This window comes from Pleurodeles waltl, chromosome 3_1, assembly GCF_031143425.1.
Source record: "Pleurodeles waltl isolate 20211129_DDA chromosome 3_1, aPleWal1.hap1.20221129, whole genome shotgun sequence".
Taxonomy (NCBI): Eukaryota; Metazoa; Chordata; class Amphibia; order Caudata; family Salamandridae; genus Pleurodeles; species Pleurodeles waltl.
In genome coordinates, this window is record NC_090440.1 from 795,335,177 (window position 1) to 795,354,028 (window position 18,852).

Sequence of the window (18,852 nt, forward strand, 5' to 3'; positions counted from 1 at the left end):
TTCGATCCCAACAGGATGCACATTGGCAGGGCACCTTGGAACAACGAGACCCTACTGCTTCATAGACTCAGCAGTCTGATGCCCCTCCAGAGAACTCTTGGTGATGGAGTTGTGGCATTTGTGGTGCCCTGTGAGTCCTGGGCGGTGGGTTGGGGGGTGGATTCTAGCATCTTGGATGTTTTATGTGAAGTCTTTCTGGGTTCCCTCTGCCTGCGGTGGGGAGGGGAGGAACCTGAATTGGGGTGGGGGTAATGCATTTACAGCCTTTGCGACAGTGGGGCTTTTGGTTTCATCAAAAGGAGGCACTTCCTATCCTGTCATAAGGGGGAAAGGCAGTTTTGTTCCTCATTCATAGGTTGAAGTTCTTTGGCCGACAGGCTCTCTGCAAATTGGGGTGGTGGGTAGTTCTATGCCCACTGTGCAGCGTAGCAGGGAGAAGGGAGTTTCTGAGTTGGGGAGTTATGTATTTGTTTGAAATTGATATTGTTTATTGTTTAATTCACGGGTCTACTGGTTCACAGAAACAGTCTACAGTGAGGGTGCAATCACAGAGGGAGGTCATACCTCTAGAGAACCTCCATTTAGAAATGGGGCCCACTGGTTTTCTCTATCTTCTGAAATGGTGTTACAAGCACAGCGAAACTGACTATATGGACTTGGAATGGGGGGAAAAATTAAGTGCACACTAGTCCTTCAGTACCTACACAAACCTTGTCCAGACCTTATACTACTTCAAGAGACAAATTTCCAAGGCACCACTTGTAGAGCATTCGACAGATTTGGTTACGTCCTACTTGCACATGCACGTTGCTCCACCGATTCAAGAGGAACGGGAATACTAGTAAAAAAATGTATCCCTCTTACTCCCCACCATACTTGGCACAAACCCGTTGGCAAATAGTTGGTCCTCTCGGCCACTTGGGAAGGAATCTTGATATCTGTTCCTTGTACATTCCATCATGATTTAATGCCCAGACTCTCCCAGATGTCGATGCGCTGCTGTTGGAGCTGCCGCCTGGAGTGCCACCTGGAGTACTGATACTAGGAGAAGACACAAATGCGGTAACTGACCCAGAGTTGGGCAGAGTGAGGGGAACTGCCCCGGTTGGAGAGGGAGGGCCATTATGTTTCTTTGTAGAGGCTATGGGCCTGATTGACCTTTGACGTGCGCACAAACTACATACGAGGCAGTACATGTACTTCTCCGAGGCCCACAACAGCTATTCCCACATTGACCATGTATTCACCCAGCTAAACCAGGCTAGTGCATTTTGGGCCGCCTCTCCTTGACCGAGGAGATACTCAAACCACTACCTGATTGAGGTCCAGATACTAGGCCTGACCCGCCACTACAGGTTGGCACCTAGATTAGACCTTTGGTACTTTAGAGATAAGCGAATTAAAGGCCCTGATTGGAGGGAAGAAGAAAGAAACCGCCTTGAAATGTGATGGAATAGAAAGGGACATTACACAACTCAAAAATTGGTTGGCATCCGGGGAAACGGATGACCTTGGCCACCTTCTCTGCCTACGAGAAATGTGATTTCCCTGTCCTAGAGGAAGAGGAGGCGCAACGTTATGCCCAGGCTATTTAGAGCCGGTTACATGATGGTGGCCATAAGGCCAGTAAGGTGCCGGCCTGGCTTGAGAGGAGAGACGGGGGAGATCCTTGGTCCTCGAGGTGTCAGAGGACAATGGGAGGATCTCTAAGAATAGTGATGACATAGCAGAATCCTCTGCAACTTACCATGAGATCATTTACACGTCCACAACAACAGTGACGGAGGAGTCCTGTGTGGAGCTTCTTAAAGATATCAGCCTCCAGACACTGACAGGGGAAAAGAGGGATAGGCTGGAGGAAGACCTACAGATAGTGGAGATAGCATTGGCAGTCCGAGATCTCCAAGTCAAGGAAAGCAGCAGAGCCCAACGGATTGCCGATAGAAATGTACAAAGGAATGATGAACGAGGTTTCTGCGCACATGTTAGGCATGTTTATAGAAGTGTGAGTGAGGAGATCCCTTCCAGAAGACCAATGACTAGCTATGATAGTGGTTATACATAAAGAAGGTAAACCACCTACCAATTGTAGCGCCTATAGATCAATTTCCCTACTTAAAATGGAAACTAAAGTCATGGCAAAGGCCATGGTGTACAGACTGCGCACAGTAATTACCTCTGTAATATATCCTGACCAATCAGGCTTCATGCTGTATAGAAGCACTCGTCTCAACCTACGCGTCTCTATAGGGTGCTACCCACGAATATTACCTCACATCCGGAAGCAGCTATAGTGATGGCCTTAAACTCAAAAGTGCCCTTCAGTATTGAATGGAACCATGTTTTTGATACTTTGATAAGACTGGGCTTTGGCCCTAAATTCTACAGCTGGGTGAGGTTCCTGCTCCTTCCCCAAAGGTGAGAGTGAAGGTAAATGCAGCAGTATCCCGCATCTTTGTATTGTACAGGTGGACGAGGCAAGGCTACTACCTCTCCCCATGATATTTGCAGTAGCGCTGGAACTGATTGCTGCCTAGGTCCGCCAAGACCCATTGGTGCTGGGCGTAACAATATGTGAGAACTGGGAAGAGCGCATCTCCTTGTATGCTGATGACTTTCTGTTGTATTTAACCCAGCCCACCCTTTGCATTGATAGAATCCTACAAATCTTCGAGATTTTTGGGGATCACTCAGGATATCGTATTAATTGGTCCAAATGTCTGGACTTCCTACTATCGGGCGACTGCCTTCACATTCCTGTGAAATGTGCAATGAGCTTTGGTGACAGAAGGGTTTAAATACCTAGGGATCCATATAACACGAGACACAAAAAAAATTCTGGACCAGAATTTATTCCCTCAGACTGATAGATTACACCAAGATGTCGAGCATTGGAGAACACTGCTTCTCACTCTGATGGGCAGGGTGGCTCTATATAAAATCGCCCATGACTAATCTATGTACTACAGGACGCCCCTTCAAGGTTCCGCCGGTACTGTCAAATGAATAGACAAATGCAGTCCATCTTTTACTATGGAATGGAAACAATTCCTGCATTTCCCTTTGTAAACTTCAGAGGTGGGTATATGATGGTGAAATGGCAGTCCCTGACGTCATTAAATATTACTGGGCTTCGCGGCAAGTGGTCATAAACAACTAGGCCTTTAGTGACAGGGGGGAACCGGCCTATAGAGGAGACAGAGCTGGGCATTATATCACCAGAGGCACGATTGGAACCCACCAACCCACACACAGACTGTGGTTTCGGGTATGGAGGGAAGTCTCAAACTATCTTGGCTGGTGTAATAAATTCTTTGAGATGACCCCTCTCTCAGATAGCGACTTATTAAAAGAAGTGGGCGCATTCATGGGCTTTTCAAAGTGGGAACTAATTGACATTGAACGGTTGGGGGATATCTGGAGGGACCAATCCTTCATAAAGTTCAAAGTCCTCCAGCAAGAATTTGAACCAACAGAGACCGAAAGATACAGGTACTTCCGACTCAGGTATGCGCTCCAATGCCATATCCAAGATGGTGAACAATTGAAAGATGCTATTCCTCTCAAAGATAGGCTACTCACAGAGCCCATGCCGGAAAAGGTTATTATGCTATGCTGACCTATAGAAAGCTCATGAATAATTCCCAAGATACACTGGTGTCCTTGAGGGTGGTCTGGTCCCGATACTTGGGTGAACTTGACGATGATGACTGGGAGGAAACGTTACAGAGTCCAAGAATAGTAGCCATTCGCACTCACTTTCAACTCGTTCATCTGAAAATTCTGCAAAGAGCCTATTTCCTCAGGACCCTCCTCCATAAAATAGGACAGGCAACTACTGGGATGTGCCTTAGGAGCTGTGGCCAGGAGGAAACGTTTTTTCATATATTATGAGAGTGCCTGGAGATCTAGACATATAGGCAAGCCGTAACCAATAGCATCTCTCTGTTTTGGAGAGTCCCTTCCCCTTAGATCCCAAATGACTCCTCCTACAGATATCTGGGGAGGAGTCATGGCGGAAGTACTAGAAAATATGGGCAATGCTGTCACGATTCACCCTGGGCTTACCGTCGATACTGGAGAGGGATGGTGAGCGGCCCCGGTTCCTGCAAGTCCTGCTCTGGGCGACCCATTCCGGTAGCCACGGTGCTGTTGACAATAATAAGCCACTACAGTCTGTGCCCTCCAGAAGGAGTCCCAGAGGAAAAACCCCAAGGGGGAAAAAACCTCCAACAGGAACTTCCTGAAACAGATGGAGGACACAAGGATTAGAACTCAGGATCCTGGAAATCTGGGAGACTGAAGACAGAACAAGAACGACTGGCGTCTCAAATGAAAACCAGCCGGAGCGTGACCACCACCACTGAAGTGTTGCAACGCAATGAGAAGAAGAAAAGTTTCCCCTTATATACCCCTAGACAGGAAGTGATAAACAGGAAGAAGTAACACCACCATCTTGGATTGGGAAGAAGCCATAACTAAAGATAGAAAATATGCCCCTGTGTAAGAGGAACAAATGCATGCAGGGAAGAAGGGAAGTGCACAGCATGCTGGGAAGGAGAAAGCATGCTTTAAAACTAAGCATGTAGACTGAGGAAGGTCCCAAGGCGTGTGACAGGTGAGTGGTGCTAGGGAGGGGGGCCCAGGCACCCTGGAGCAAGGTTAAACTCGCGCGCTGAGCGCAGCGAGGACCACAACCCATTTCTGGGTCTCCGGCCCTGCCGTGCTCTAGTTACAGCGCGCGACCGGAAAAAAGGGCCACCGCGGGTGCCGCAACCCTTGACCCGGACCGCGGCTTCCCCTGCGGGTCGGCTGGGTTGCGCCGCAGCGGCTCGCAGCGCAACAAATGCTGGCAACGGGAGTGGCAAACGTAATATTGCACAATGCTGGGATAAACCTACCCTTCCAGAGATGATGAAAGGGGAAGTAGATTTAGACGGGTGTCAAAAAGCAGAACAAGTGGTTTATGAGAGCAGAGGCTGCCCCAAAAAGTGGGCAAGGGTGTGGGAAGCATGGAATGTGAATCAGGAGAAGGGTGATGCAGAGACAATGTTGGAACAGAAGTGATGATACCCCTATAATGTTCATAGTATACATATTTGTAAGCTATTTTTCTAGCTGTGAAGGTGTCGGTTTATATAGCATCATGTCTGTAATGGTAGTGCGATGGTGCCAGTATTGGAAAACATTTGACATGGTAACTCACTTTTATTTGTTGAGCTAAAAGTATGACGAGTTCTGTTTCATTAAAAATAATTTAAAACAATTATTTCAAGAAGTAATTCTTTATTCTATCTCTAATACCACTTTCACAACTATCAACTCAAAAAGCTTTAGCTATCATTCTGTTCTGCAGTCTATCCAGCTCCCTCCTTCTCTCTAGCAATAGTCAGAAACTGCTCTATGGAGAAGCAAATAGCTACAATGACTAAAATGGGATGCCCAAAACACAAATGATGTAAGCAACACTCTCTATTATATCTGGCTCACTCTGCACTGGGAGGCCCCTACTCTTTACCTCAGATACATTTTATAGTAATTTGATTGGTACAATCATTAACAATTTGTTATAAATTGAATTCATTGTTCAAATGTTGAAGCGTCTAGAACAATCGTTCTGTTCACATTCAGGGAAGAACTCTAACATCATCACGGTTTCCCAGGCATAGCTTACTTCTGAAAGAATAAAGAACATGCATGAATGCAATCGTCATTTCTTTTCTCATAGCTTTCACACTGTAGGTCCCTTCATAAAAGAAGCAACTTAGAATATATTGTGTGTAAGGCAGCACCTTCCGAAGCAGGTAAGCGAGCAAAAAGTGTACATAATACTGACTCTATTGTTCAAGACAGAAGAAGTCTTGTAACATGTCTAGGCCATGGAAAAGTTAGACATGAAACATTGGTTTTGCAAAGAATGTGTTAACGTTAACAATTTTCAGCAAGTCAAGCAACATAGGTCACACAAATAAAAAGAGTTTATGACTACAAAATCTACTGCAGTTAGGCCTAGCTTCATTCTCTATTTTAGTAATTTCATATTAATTTATATTGTTATTGAAAGCCTTATAACACACTTTCATTCTCATCTTAATCAAACTCTGGTCTTTTTTCTCTTTATGGTTTCCTTCTCTTTTATTTTCTTATATTCTTCATTCACCATGTCACTCAGTTCCAATTCTTTCTTCGTTCTTTTGTTCATTTCTCTTGCTCATTTCTTTATCGGAATCATATTATGTTGTGGAGTCAGGAGATGAAAGAACAACACAACTCTGTTTGGCAAATAATATGAGCATTTCTGAATCACGGCCGGAAGGGCAGCACAGCTCAGTGACTGAAACCACACTCAACTTTGTTGTCACGAACAACATCTTTTATAGTCTCTAAATGCCTTGCATGCGTCTTAACACTTGTCATGCATATTGATTTAAGAGCTTGCTTGGTACATTGTTATATTTACTTACGTAAGCACAAAGCAATATTTCTCCTTGGGAAAGCATCTAATTATGCATTTACATGAAAGCGAAGGTTACACATCTGCCATGGATACATTTGCTAATAATCATGGTGCTTTTGATCTCACGTTCTGAAGCCTAGAAGTATGTCCTTCCTCAGCTAACTCCACGCTTGGAAACATTTCTGTCTATCCTCCCTTGCACAGCTGCTGGCCTTCAAGCATCAAAGCCTACTGTGTTCCCTTTCCAAAACCACCATGATGTACACTTTCCCTTGTGAACGTGCATCAGAATGTGCACCCTCCCTGTGAGTGTGTTATCAAGTTATGACTCGAGCTTTCGTGCTGTGGTCTTCTACTTCCAGCTGCATTGTGAATAAATGTTTCTGCTCGCCCCTGTCCTTGCACCCCAGCATCCTCTCTATCCTTGGCCATCTATTTGGACATCACAAACATTTTAGGCCTGCACTCTTCTCTAACCATGTACGATTCTGCAAATTTTCCTCCTAATTCATGCATTAGCAAAGTGGGCCTTCTCCTTTGTCCATGTTTTCAGTAACACTCAACCTTATAGAGTAGATAGAAGACAGATTACTATTACTACTACACAGATACTAATATGGTTTCCATCCTCCTAATCCTTTCAACCAGGTTTCTACTGTTGCAAATCCTTTGGAAAAGCTTCAAGTATACTAGGAGTTTCCAAAACATTAAAAGCAAGCCTTAAGTCTGTTATTTTCTTTGCATCATCAAGTATTTTCTTGCTCTCTTCTGGTATGTAAATGCAGCAATTTGCAATTCTTAGCATCTTGGAGACGCCACCCTTCTCACCGAAAAGAATGTCTAATGCATAGCAGTTTTGAAGAACCATGGACCTAATAGCTACAAGCTCTGTGTTTTCTAATACTATAGCTCCAGAAGTGGCTTGTTGCCAACTTCTCAACCACAGTTGACAAGCTTCTGATGTTCTTGTCATGTAAAATCATACCTACTGTATGTATTATAGCCCCAAATATATCTCCCGCCAGTTGTGTTTCTTCACTCTCACTTGGTATGCATCTTCTGTGTGCTGGTGTCATTATTAATGCCTCTAAGGTCTGTACATGATGCATTTTCGGAAACAACAACGCCAAATAATGTATTCCCTCCCAGGATAAAGGCAACCTGAAATATGCAAATCTCCCACATATAAAATACATTCCTGGTATTGTTCGACCATCCTCTTGCAAAATATGCCATTCTCCTCTAGATAATTCAAATGTATGTTCACTATTACTATTCCCTACTTGTACTTTCTTTCCACTTATTCTTCTTTTAAACACACATACTTTCACTTTTATTCTCTCCTCTAACATCAGTTTAGGTACAGCCATCTTCTTCATAATTTCATCTTCCTCTATTTTCCACACATTCTACTCTGTTATATTCACTCTTTGTGCATTTTTCATTTCTGTCTTCTAACATTTGTATACAATCTTTTCTTGTGAATTCATTAAACAGGTTGTTTTTCTCATGTATCTTAGCAGTATTTATAGGAAGAAATGCCTTAAATTAATGCCAAGCTGTATCCATATTTCTAGCTTGTGTATGTAAATTCATGCTTTTCATTAATGGCACTTTGGAAAGCATCATGTCATAATTTGAATAATAATATTCAAAGTGGTGTTGCCTAAATACTAAACTAAGAAGCATTCTACAAGAAGTACCATAAGAAAGAGCAATGTAGTAATAGGAAACTTGTTCATCAGTTGAAGATGGCATGTTAGCACAAACGTAACAGTCCGTAATCTAATCTATAAATGATGCCTTTAACCTATCTTCATCAAGTATTGGTTTCTGTGTTATGTTTGGAAAATGAAATATGTTTTTCTCTGTATTTGGTGCAAAGTGAGCTACTAAATCTATTGCTATATGTATTAAATTAAAACTATTAGTGTGAGTAGAGTCCCTAAAAATACCTTAACTTTAGATCTGCCTTTAGTGCACATGTTGACTCTATAATCAGATCTACTACCAATAACTCATTATTGAGAATGATCTAATATATTCAGTTGAACAATTTCAATTTTTTTCTTCAATGACTTAATTTGTTATTAATATGTTCAGTGTTTTGTAATCACAATCTTCGTTAGACAATCCTTAACTCTACTCCATGTTCTTCTAGAAGGCTATCCTCCTTTTTTTTTTATTCTTCTTAATCTCAGGGTGAGTAATCTTCAAGTAGTTCTTTTTGTTTGTACAGTTTATTCAAACTCTGTTTTCAGTGTCTCTTATTAATGTTTCTTGTCAATGTCTCTTTCCAAGTTCCCTCTGAGGCCTGAGTCTCTCAGGGATGTTCTGGCAACTCCTTGCTCCAGTCAAGTGTTTCAGAGATATTAATATTCAGGATATGGCTCAGATAGTCTGTCCATTCAGGTGATGAATATATTTGACAAGGCACTCAGGCTCTTTTTTGATTTTCTGAGTTGCTCAATTCTCTTTCTACATCACTGGTACCACTTGATTCTTCTTCTTCCCTGATTGCTCTCAGTGGTATTGATTCATTAATCACGCCCAATTTTTGTTTCTTTTTGACACTTTTAGGCCAACTCTAATTATGTAGATTTATCCTTGCACTGGTTCCAGAATTTGTTCCCTCTCCTTGGTCTTCAAGTTGCTCCTCTTTGGGACTGTTTCCCGATATTCATTACCAACAATTATAGTAAGTATGTCTCCAGTATTATTTTGTGAAATGTCTGGCATCTGGACAACCTAAACTGTTTGAGTTTCTTGACCCCCTCAACACTCTCTTGCTGCCTCTGATCACAGTCCTGTCTTCCTTTAATTTCTTCTCGTACAATGGACGGTGGTGCGTACACCAGTGCTCTTGGTTCTCCTGAATCATGCAGCACTATTTCTTCTTGAGGACTCCTCATTCTTAGGGTGTGTGATGCATGCAGCCAATTTGGGACCCCAGCACACTTGACTGCAGTGTTTGTAATCAGTATTACTTGGTAGGGGCCTTTCCACCGGTGCTCTAAACAGAACTTTCTCCCATTTTATTTATTAGAACACAGTCACCAGGGTTTAAGTTGTGACACTGATCCTTGCTTTGATTTTCAGTCTCAGCATCAGCCTGTTGAGACACAGAACGTACCACATCAGCTAATCCTTTGCAATAATCGAGTACCAAGTCATCTGAAATATTCACAAGTGCATTTGCTGGAACTGTATGCCATCTCATTGCCCTCCCCATCAGAATCTCTTAAGAAGATAGACCAGTTCTTTTATCAGGTATACTTTGCAGACTCATCAATACCAAGGATAAGGCCCCGGGCCAGTTTAACGAAGTAGATGCACAAACTTTTTCCAGTCTGGATTTAATGGTGCCATTAAACTGTTCCACACTGCCTGAAGCTTCTGGACAATCATTGCAACATAGCTTCTGTTCATTTCATAATTTGCACATAACAATGTAATACTCTCACTGTTGAAGTGAATACCTCTATCAGATTCTAGAGAGACAGGCATACCGTACCTGGGTATTAACTCCCTCAAAATTAATTTTTCTACATTGAGGCTATCATTTCTCCTTGTTGGGCAAGCTTCCACCCATCGGGACAAAACGCAAACACTCATTACAAATGAGCATCTCTATGAAGTCCATCTGCATCCGGTTAAAAGGGCCTCCTGATCTTTCTATATGACATAATGTGACATGTTCTTTTGCCAATATTCAATTGCTGACATGTCACACACCTGTGATGTACCTCTTATGTATGTGCTCTGAATTTGGAATTGTGCCAGAACTGTCTAAAGATCCTAACCATGGAATCCATGCCTAAATATGCCTGTCTATGAAGATATTGCATACTTGGGACAAGTAAACATCCTGGTAATATCGGTCTCCCATCCATTGACACCCACACATTGTTGTCATCAATTCCATAGTCTGTCCTGAGCCAAGCTTGTTTCTCTTCATCAGGTACATTTTCTTGCATTCGCCTCAATTCATCCCAATTGTCAGATGTTCTCAAAATCATAGCAAGAAGATTTCCTTCATGGCCTTTCGTCATAGATGATCCATTGTAAGTGCATGACATAGTCGCACAATAGCGTGCCACTTCATTGGCGTACCTGTTTATGATAGTGGCATAGCTACAAACGCTCTGATGTGCTGCACATTTTACAACAGCAATTTCTGTAGGATCCTGCAAAGCTTGTAACATTTCTTTTACTTGTTGCCCATTTCTGATGGGTGTACCAGCAGAGGTCATGAAACCTTTCTGTGACCTCAATTGCCCACAATCGTGAACCACACCAAACCCATACTGGATGGCTGTGAATATAGTCATTCCCATTTTGGTCATCAAGTTGCAAGCTCTAGTAAAGGCAATCAATTCTGCAACTTGCACTGCAGAAGTATCTTGAAGCCATGAAGCCTGAACTATTTCCTGGACTGTACTACATATGCTGCTCTTAGACATCCCTGATTTGTTCTTAAACATGAGCTGACTACAAATAGAACATAATCTGGATTAACCAAAGGATCATATTTTATACCTGTTGTGGGTTTTGTGCATAGATCCGTAAAATTAAGTCATTCATGTTCAAAATAATCAATTACAGTTTCTTCAGGTATGGGCAACAGCGTGATAGGATTCAGAGCTTGACATCTCCTCAGTACAACATTGTTTCCAGATATTATCTGTTGCTCATACTCGGTAAGTCTTGAATTTGTGAGGTGCTGTGTTTTAGTCTTTGTTAGTAACACCTCAACTGAATGCGGGACCAAGACAGTCAGAGGAAATCCCATCACAATGTATTCACACTTCTCAGGACACACACTCGCTGCAGCCCCCGCTTTTATGCAACCTGGCAAAAAGGCTGCTACAGGATTAAGAGTCACTGAAAAGTAGGCTATGGGTCTTTTGTAGCCACCATTAATTTGGGTTAGCACTGAGAGAGCTCAGCCCTTTTTCTCACTGCAAAACAAAATTAATTATTTTGTATAGTCTGGCATTCCCAGTGGAGGGGGCATGACAGAGACTTTCTCTCAGCTCTAGGAATGCTTTCATGCATTCGATGTCCCATGGAATTGGATCAGTTACATCTGATTCATCCTCAGTAGAGGTTTTGCCACCATGGAAAAGTCAGGGATCAACTATATACACTAGCCACCCATTCCAAGAAACATCTCGACTTCTTTCTGTGTTTTGGGGGTATTCATTTTCAAAATCATCTCAACTCTTTCTCTGGACAATTTTCCAGGTATTGCACTTCTCTCTGGCAATATTGTAATTTGTTAGGTGATACCCTGTGTCCATTATCAGCCAAATGGTTTAAAAAAGCAAAGGAATCCATTTGACAATAATTTTCCTTGGTACTTGATGCAACCAGGAGGTCATCAATGTACTTAATCAGAACTGAATTTCTGGGTAGTCTTAAGGACTCTAGATTATTTTTCAGTATCTGATTAAAAAGGGATGGACTCTCCATGTACCCTTGTGGAACACCATGCCACGTTAATACCTCCTCTCTGAACACGAAGGAGAATAAGAATTGATTATCTTTGTGTAAACATATTGAAAAGAAAGCCTGGCACAAATTAATCATCGTGAACCACACAGCTGTATCTGAAATGTGATAAAATAAGGTGGCTGGATTTGGTACTACGGGACAACATGGCTTAACAATCTCATTTATTTTCCTCAAATCCTGCATTTGTCTGAACTTGCTATTTGACTTCTATAATAACATCATTGGTGAGTTGCATGGACTTCCAATTTTTTCCCTCAAAGTGTCCTTTTCTAGCATTTCATTGATCAAAGGTATAATTCCTTCTATTACTTCTAGAGTCACTGGGCATGGTGGTGTTCTTGGAAAAACTGCATTTGGCTTTATGTTTATTTGCACTGGGCCAGCTACTTTGATCAGTTTAATGTCCATTCCTGTTACATCCCATTCTTCAGTTTTAAGCTTTGCAAATAGGTCATTGGGTAAATCATTTAATATTAACATGGGATAAAACTCTGCTGCTTCCATTTAGTTAATTTTTAATGCAAGGCCATGAGGATGTGTTTAAAACTTAATTCCATTTGAAGTACAATTGATGGTGCAATTTAGCTGATGCAGTAAATTCCTTCCGAATAGATTAAAAGGTTTTTCTTCAAGGGAGCCTATTTTTACAGGTACCTCTTCTGAAATTGGGTGTGTAACTTGTTTATTAGCAACTCCTACAACTTGTATTTCTCTTCCAGAGAATGGTAGGTCTGGCACTTCCACTGTTCTCCAGTGGAATGGGTAGTTCCAGCGTCAATAAGAAATGAAAATTGGTGGCCATTCACACTTCCAACTAGATATACTCCACTCAGGCCTACTTCTAAGATTGCACCACGCATACAATTTGCCTTTCCCCGCGGCACCGTCATTGTGACATGCCAGAGTTCAGCATCTTGCTGTTATCAATCATTGGGACTTGTTGAATTGCATTTGGATTTTGAGCCTGCACCACTTTTCGATTCATTCTAGGCAGTTGCTTCTGATTAAAACATACTCCATTCATAGTAGACTGAATCACAAGGCTTCTGGCATGGGTATAATTTGATTTTGATTTTGTACTGGTGCTTGTATTTGTCGTACTGGAACATTTGACATTTGAATCTGACTCATATCCTGTATCTGATTATTTTGATGTCTATCTGAATTAAACCTACATTCTCGCTTCCAATGCCCACCCTGTTGCACATGTGACAGGTGGTCATTTTCTTTACAATTGCGACATCAGCACCTGTAGCTGGATTCTCTTCCTGGCAACACTTGTACACCTGTCTGAATTCCACTTGATAACACTCCTCTCATACTCTGAACTGCACCAACTTTCTCAGCACCCAATGAATGATGAAAACCCTGTTGCGCAAACTTTGCCTGAGGCAACATGAATTTAGCTTTAATTTTTTTGCTGCTCCATCTCCTGCTCACTGTGCATACTTTAGGATTTTATCTGAAGTCTTTGGGCCTCATTATGAGTTTGGCGGTCCCACCGTGGGACCGCCAATCTCGCGGGGAGGATGCCACCACCGAGCGTATTACAATGTTCCCACTGGGCTGACCGGATGTTGTAATACGCGGTTTCCACCAGGCTGCCTTGTGGGAACAGTCCTACGATATTGGCCTCTCCCCATCTCCCCCTTAAGGGAGTCGCGGACAATATCGTCGCACTCCAGCACCCTCGGAATGTGCACAAAGCAAAGCAGACAGTACGCATTACGATGCTGCTGGGCAGTGGGGCTAATGCACTGCCCATGCCACCGGCTTCCCACCAGCCATGGAAAGGCTAGCAGAAAGTGGGATTGTAATCAGCCAGGTAGCTCTCAGGTCAGCGCCACAGTGACTGGTTACAACTTCGGCCGCCGTCAACCCATCGGGAACCATGTTCCCGGCGGAGATTGTGGTCCCCTGGCAGGTCTGCCCACCAGGGTTATAATGTGGCAGTCAGACCACCACAGTTGTGGCGGTCCAACCATCACCATGAGGCTGGCGGTCCTTGGACCGCTAGCCTCATAAGCGGGCCCTTTTTCTGTCAACAAATCACATCCTGCTGTTTATGCTGACAAGTGTTGGGCCACAAGCCAACCACAAAAGTGGTAATGAAAAACCTCATGTCTCCTGTATCTAGATGTATGTGTCTGCCCTTATGCAATTAGGACATAGGGGGTTATTAATACTTTGGAGGAGGTGTTAATCCGTCCCAAAAGTGACGGTAAAGTGACAGATATACCACCAGCCGTATTACGAGTCCATTATATCCTATGGAACCCGTAATTTGGCTGGTGGTATATCCGTCACATTTGGGACGGATTAACACCTCCTCCAAAGTTGTAATAACCCCCATAATATTTATATGACCCTCTGCATGATAGATTGTTTGTTGAAGAAACTTAGGTCTGAGTTCAATGCATCACACTTAGAATTTGTTTCTGGAGGTCTCTTTTTTCTTTCTTTGTTTTCTTTTCTGTATTGTGTCTAATATACTTTTGCTCTTGTTTCTTTCTGTTTTTCCTTTTCGCTATCTATGTATAGCCCTGAAGAAGTGGACATTCCGCGATTCACATGTTGGCAACCCTAGTAACTTCAAATGGATGGCAACCTTAGCAACTTCAAATGGATTGACAATTTCGACAACCCTAATTAATACATGATGTATATGCTATGAATACTATTGGCATACTTTATGGTTTGAATTGATTTATGGGAAACAATTTTATGATCAGATGACATGTATAGTGACTTGTATTTTCTTCATGATATGATTGACTTGTACTTAGTGAATAACACAATAATTCTCTTTCAATGTTCTTTTGATTGATGCGTATTGATTTAGTTTTTTGTGCAAATGTTTCTAGTATTCAGTTCTTCTCTCCCACAGCTTTGTGGCATAGTGTAATATTGAGTGAAGGGGATATACTGACTTCTGTGGGTGAGACGGCAGGGCCATTTCTTAGTTATCCACATCAATACTTAATACAAGGGTGAATGACCTTTGGCTATGCATCCCACTGATATAATGAAGGGCCAGGCTTATAACCAGGCCCTGCACTCAGCCCCTGTGTGGAGCCAGGCTCCATCCACAATGAACAAAATAGACTCTTAAATCTGCATGAATTTCCTTCTACTGTAGCAATGTGTTCACAGTAAATAATGTTTCCTTCATTACTGTGTTATTTCGATTGTAATTCCTGCTTAAAATATTACAGGTTTTTTAAGATGATGTGATTTGTATTAATGTTTTTTGGTTGAAGCCTACCAGACAGCGCAACTGTCTGGTTTGCTAAAGATATCGTAGGAACATTAAGAAAGCTGACCTCTGAAAGATTTCCACACATTGCTTACTATTTGCTTTGTAACTCACAGTTTCTGGCATTCTGGTTGCTGGCTTTACTTGCTTTAGGCTGTCCAGCTTGAGTTTGTCCTTCCCGTTGCCCAAACCTTAATTACTGTGTTCTTTCAAAGACTTGCATTCTGTAGACAGGCTTTTCTAGCACACAAAAAAAGAAATGTGCTGGTGTTTCAGAATATATCAGAATTAGTAAGAATGAAGCACAGTTGTTTTGTAATTCTGAAGTGTGGTGGAAACAAATTTTAGAACATGATCCACACACATCAATACACTAAGTGATGGCATTTGCACACATTATCGTTTGTGTGCAGTAAAACCATATAACCATATTTCAGTGCAAATGTAATGGTCATTTCATTTGAAAATGTGTTGTCTGTAATGCATACTCCACACTACACTTCACTGCACTCAGTGCCCGTCCACTCTAAGACACTCTAGGACATACCACGTCACTTGACTCCACACCACTTCAATCTACAACACTTACTCCATGACACAACACACCACTCTACTTTAACTCCCTCTACTCCACACCACTTACCCCAAGCCACTCTACCCCACTTTGATCTATCCCACTCAACTCAAATCTATCCCACTCCAGTCCACCCAGTCTACTCTGCTTCACTTCAATCTACCCCACCCCAATTTACCCACCCCCATTCTACCTCACCCCAATCTACCCCACTTCAACCTACCCCATTCTAACCCAGTCTACCCCACTCCAGTCTACTCCAATCCTCTCCACTATGATCCAGTCAACCCCACTTCACTACAATCTACCCCACTCCAATTTATCCCACTCTGCTCCAACATAATCTACCCCGCTCAAATAACCCAATAAACCCCACCCCACTACAGTTCATTCCAATCTAAACCACCCCAATTTACCCCAATCAAGCCCACTCCAAAGTACCCAATCCAATCTACTCCACTCCAACCTACTCCACTCCAATCTACCCCACTCCAATCTACCCCACTCAACTCCACTCTACCCCACTCCAATTTTCCCCACTCCACTCCAATTTATCCCACTCCAGTCCAGACTCCACTGCTGTCTATCCAACTCCACTACAATCTACCCCACTCTAATTTACCACAATCTACCACACTCAACTCCAATCTACCACACTGTAATCCACCCAATCTACTCCACTCCAATCCACTCTAACCTTCCCCATTCCGATTTACCACACTCCACTCCAACGTACCCTATTCCACTCCAATCTAACCCACTCCATCCCATCCCAAACCACCCCACTCCAATCCAACCTAACCCACTCAATTCCAATATACCCCACTCCACTCCAAACTACCCCACTCCAGTCATCTCTCTTCAGTCTACTTCACTCAATCTACCCCACTCTATTCCAATCTACCCTACTCTAATCCAACCAATCTACCCCACTCCACCATAATCTACTCCACTACACTCCTCCCCAGTCTCTCACTACACTCCAACCTTGACTCCACTCCAACCTATCCAACTCTACTCCACCCCATTCCACTCAATCCCACTCCACTGTACCTCATCTACCCCACTCCAATCTACCCAATCTACCCAACTCCACTCTACCCCAGTCTACCCCGCTGCACTTCACTCCAATCTACCACATGCACCCAAGTCTACCTCACTCCAGTCCAATCTAACACACTGCATCCTAATTCACCCCACTCCATCCCTCTCAATTCCACCCCAAACTACCCTAATCCAATCTACACAAAAAAATCTTCCACAATCCAATCTACCACAGTCAATCCACAATCTACTGCACTCCAGTCACCCCATCATGTCCCATTCTTCCAAACTTCATCCCAACCTACCCCAAACCACTCTATCCAACTCTATTTCAATCTACTCCACTCCAATCTACCCCACTCCACCCAAATCTACCCCAATTCAATCTACTCCACTCCCCCACTCCGATCTACTCAATATGCTCTACTGAAATATACTCCACTCCACTCTACCCTAATCTACCTCACTGTGCCCCAATCAACCCACTCCAATCTACCCCACCCCATCCCAATTTACCCCACACTGCTCCAATCTACCCATGTCCCCAATCTACCCCACACCACTCTACCCTAATCTACCCTACTCCACACTACCCCATTCTACCTCACGTCATTCCATTCTACCCCACTATAATCCACTGAATCTGTCCCACTCCAATCTACCAGACTCCACTCCAGTCTACCCTACTCCACTCCAGTCTACCCCAATCCACCCCATTCCACTTTTCCCTAGCCTACCCCACTCCAATCTACCCCAATATATTCCACTCCACTATGCCCCAATCAACCTTATTCTGAGTTACCCCACTCCAATATACCCCAATCCAATTTATCATACCTTAATCTACTCGGGTCTACTCCAATCTACCCCACTCCACCCCAGTCTACCCTAATTCAAGCTACTCCACTCCAATCTACCATGCTAATCTACCCAATTTCCCCACTGAATGTAACCCACTTAACCCCACTCCAGTCTTCCCCACTCTACCCCCTCTCCACTCTGTGCCAATGTACCTTAGTCCACCCCATTCCACTGTACCCCAATCTACCACTCCAGTCTACCCCACTCGACTCACCTCCACACCACTATGTTTTAGCCATGTTTGACAGCAGCCACAGTGCTGTACATAATGGCTAAAACACATTGCCAAAATCAATAGCTCTTGCATAGGTTAAACCTATTGGCTTTGCCAGTGCTTGTTGTTTGTTATTACAGTTACACTGACTTGGCCATCCACAGTGATTTAATTGATGAGGTCAAGTTAATATGTGATATAATTAACAAGTGTATGTGTGATATTATCTGTGATATGTCTGAGGTCCTTATCAGTGCATTGCTTTGCTAATCATAAACTCAAGTTCAATCCAAATTCCAATCTTTTTAGGTTTTAGTTTGAAACCATAACATCGCTTCAACTGAAGTTTTAAAGGGAATTTCAATGCTGTTTTTTTAATTTCGTTTTCTGTGTACTTAAGCATAACTCTCCTTAACAGGTGTTTTTTGTGGTTGTGCAATGATATTAAATACCCCCTTGGCGAAATAAATCAATGTGTGCACGAGTTTCAGCCGTCCTGCTGTGCACAGCCTTTTGCTGTGCACAGCAAATGTTGAGTCGGGCTCTGAACCAAGCCCTTATTCTGCTAAAAACCAGCTTTGCATAGCCTTCGGCCACATGCAGCAGGGGTTGGTACTGACTATTGTCTATGGACAGGCCATGCAAGTGAACCTGCTGCACATGCCTTAGGACATCCATAGTGATATGTAAGCTCTAGTCTGCAGCCAGGCCTTCAGCAGCCTCTGCCAGTCCACAACCACCAGTGCACCACCAGCATATACACTTTGGCCACGTGTTACAGACTCGAAGATCAAGCTCTGCCATAGGGCTGATGGCCAGGCCTTCCGTCTAACCGCTGGTTCCTCTTGTGTCATTGGGACGGCTGCAGGACTTGGCTTAGGGCCACGCCCGATGTGAAGAGCAAGTTGTGCAAATCTAAGCGCAGATGG

The 18,852-nt window shown here is 43.1% G+C and overlaps 1 protein-coding gene across 2 annotated transcripts in view; it reads left to right on the top strand.

The window, feature by feature from the left end:
* NRIP3 (nuclear receptor interacting protein 3) overlaps window positions 1–18,852 on the top strand; it is a 294,860-nt gene that overhangs the window by 237,430 nt on the left and 38,578 nt on the right. The gene's annotated exons all lie outside the window — the stretch shown is intronic.